We start from the raw sequence: 3,376 nt of genomic DNA on the forward strand, positions 1-3,376 counted from the left end.
AGGAAGTACAATTGATTTGCTTGCAATATTTATTAGTGCATTACTCATGTACATTAGCACTAAACTGGAAACAAATAATGCTTTACTTCCCTAAGTCTGTGGCAAGCCAATGCAAGTAAAAATGTAGGTACTGATATAAATACAAATGTGACTCACGCTCCTGAGATATCCTTCCTTTACCCAGATTTACCAGAAAAATTTAGAGATAAACATACTCCAACCATTTCAACCTTTGATGAGTTAGAACAGTTCACATTAGTCAGGTGCATTTTTGTTCTTTCAGCTTGGTGTCCTTTTGACAAATTATCAATAAGAGGTCACAAAATAAATCAAAACTGAAAGGAACAGTTTATCTGATATTAATACATATGATAGATTAAACCCTGAGGCTATCATTTTGCCAAATATTTATAACAGCTCAGGTGTCATCCCAACTTCTGCATAAGACTTGGTTATTGGTCTTAAAAAAGAGGGAGAAATGTATCTTCAATCAAATATAAGTAAGTCTGAAAGCCTGATGTTATTCAAAACAATTGGCCCAACCATCACTACCACCACCACTGCTACGGTGTCTGTATCTACACCGATTTCAAGCCAACGTTAGACCGCTCACACCATGACCACCTACTTCAATTTCTGTCTCTGGTTACTGGCATATGGAATTTTTCTGTCATAAAAACTAAAACTGGTTCTTCCCAGAGGATTTTGGATTTCCTGATTCCTTGGTTCTCATCATCCTGAGTTTTCTCCTGTAGAAATCTAGCCCTGTGCAACCACACCTTATCTCCTGACCCTTCAACAATTCCCCAGGTAGGGTAGCTTCAGGACGGGCCACTCCTCTGCTTTACTGGGGAGGTTGGAGCAACAACAAAGAAGAGTTGACAGTGTTAATGCATGGCATTAGTAAAAATAGTTTTATAAATATTGTGGTGGGTTTATGCATTTTGTACTAGAATCCTGCCATTTTAATTTTCTCTTTATTTTGATTTAGCACTATGGTCAAATCACAATATTTTTCAAATAGTCCTAACTTCAATTTTACTATTTGAGAATTTGTGATAATCCAAACTGAGCTGTCCAATCTAATAAACTGCCGCCATGTATTGAGGGCTTAGTGTGTGCCAGATCCTGACACATGTTCTAAACTTCACAAAGCCCTTACAAGATAGGCATCGTTATCCCATGTGACATATTATATTTCTTAAAAATGGCCAGAACCATACCTCCCATTGGACATGCTTTTTACAACATGACTTTGCCATTCCTTATCAAATTGTCCTAACTCTTCTCCACTCTTCAGTCTGGTCGGGCTCTCTATCCTCTAATAAAGAACACAGTGGGACTGGCACTGTGCCATTTCATATAGCCCTTGACTGGCCTAGCAACTTCTACTTTCTGTGTCTTCCTCTCTCCTGGAAACCAGTCACTATGTAGGATTTGCAACATCCCTAAGTCTTCTATACTGTGAAAAGCTCAAGAAACTTAGAAAGATCCTGAAAGATGAGATACCACGTGGAGAAAGAGAGGCCAAGGAACATTAAGATGGCAGGATAATCATGGTGAAACCACTAAAACCCAGTCAAATGCCAGAGCACAGGTACCAGATACTGTAAATCAGAGACCACAGGCCCCTTGTCCCAGGACCAAATTCCTCTTCCATGGAATTGTGAACTTATGAAAGTAGTTGTTGTTTTTATCTGTAAGCTTGGGATGGTTCCTTAGGCAGAGATAGATAGCCAAAACCCCACTGTTTTGAAGAGCACACAAAGGCTCAGGGAAGGTAAGAAATTTGCCCACGTCCACACAAATATGAGGTTGCTAAGCCAGGATTTGAACCACATTCTCTTCACTATATATCCCATGGTCTCAACCACTACATAATGCAGAACTTCAATATATATCTAGAAATGTTTTTCTAAAGAGACTCAAATTGCAAGTAATACTATAGGGAACATGTTACTTAAGAGAATAATCTCAGTTTATGGGCTATAACATATGTGTGTTTATAACCAAGCAGATGCTCCTAATTACAAATTTATTTTATCTATTTATTGAAACAAGCTGACATAGTCTCTGCTTAGAGACACTTTAATTTAATATGTGTTTTAAACCAATAGAACTGCATCATTTTCTTTCTTTAAAAAAATACATTTATCTGGATTTTCACTATTTCACGCTAAATTTCCAGAAGTTTTTAGTAATATTTCAGACCAAATTTACCTAAATTGTGCTTTCCTGTAAGTTATTTCTTTAGTGCTCAGTTAAGAAAACAAGTCAAATGAAAGAGAGGTGTTAGATAATCTTTTATGACTAAGATCTAGGTGAATTGACAAGAAGAAAAAATTCTGTGAACTGAGGAGTCTCAAACTCCAGGCTTTTCCTATCACATAGGTGTGCTTGCTTCACACATGTCTTCCAGGTTTGAAATCTAGACCCATGTTCATATTTCACCAACCCACCACAATAACTACAAAAAAAATCTCTCTTTTTTTAAAGGGTTTTATTTATTTATTTGACAGAGAGAAAGAGAGAGAGGGCACAAGCAGGGGGAGCAGCAGGCAGAGGGAGAGGGAGAAGCAGGCCTCCCGCTGAGCAGGGAGCCCGATGTGGGACTCAATCCCAGGACCCCGGGATCATGACCTGAGCCAAAGGCAGACGATTAACCAACTGAGCCACCCAGGTGCCCCTTCAGCAAAACTCTCCTGACCAAGTTTTCATCAGTCTTGACTGAGGATTTAAGGAACACAAGGCAAAATTACTTTGCATTCAGAATTCTTGTTCCTCAAAGTTTCTTTGTCTACCCTGGGACTTCTCTTTGAATTTTAGGTCATATAGAGCCTAGTTTTATAAAAACTGTTTTCAATCTTTCTTTTTTGCCTTTTCCCTTTTTTTGTCTTTCCTTTCATGAGCATACCAAAATAGTGATCCCCCAATTCTATTTTATTTTATTTTATTTTTTGTTTGTTTGTTTTTAAAAAAAATTTGGAATGCTTCATGAATTTGGGTGTCATCCTTGTGCAGGGGTCATGCTAATCTTCTTTGTATCCTTCCAGTTTCAGTATCTGTGCTGCCCAAGTGGGCACTCAATTTTATTTCTTTTAATGAAAAGTGCTGTTGTTTAAATTTTTTGTTTTTTTTTTTGCAGTTTGAGCTCCTGCCTCCATGTACTCCCAGAGGCCATGGTCTTCTACCCTAATTGACTCCATGAAAACATTTTCCTTAACAAGAAAATTCTCCCTCACAAGGAACTTTGGGGCTAGCTGTGAATGCAATAATGCACTCACCATTTGTTTCTTGATTCTGACCACTCTAACTCTGAAACCTTTGGGGGAAGTTACTTAACTCAGAGTTAGCTTTCATGAAATAAATATTGAAT

At 37.9% G+C, this 3,376-nt stretch overlaps 1 non-coding gene across 1 annotated transcript; it reads right to left on the reverse strand.

The window, feature by feature from the left end:
• Positions 1 to 2,976: 2,976 nt before the first annotated feature.
• LOC116630315 lies at positions 2,977 to 3,083 on the reverse strand. The gene has a single exon (XR_004298918.1). It is a non-coding gene; the product is annotated as a U6 spliceosomal RNA (small nuclear RNA).
• Positions 3,084 to 3,376: the final 293 nt, after the last annotated feature.

Source organism: Phoca vitulina, unplaced genomic scaffold (assembly GCF_004348235.1).
Source record: "Phoca vitulina isolate PV1807 unplaced genomic scaffold, GSC_HSeal_1.0 scaffold3, whole genome shotgun sequence".
Taxonomy (NCBI): Eukaryota; Metazoa; Chordata; class Mammalia; order Carnivora; family Phocidae; genus Phoca; species Phoca vitulina.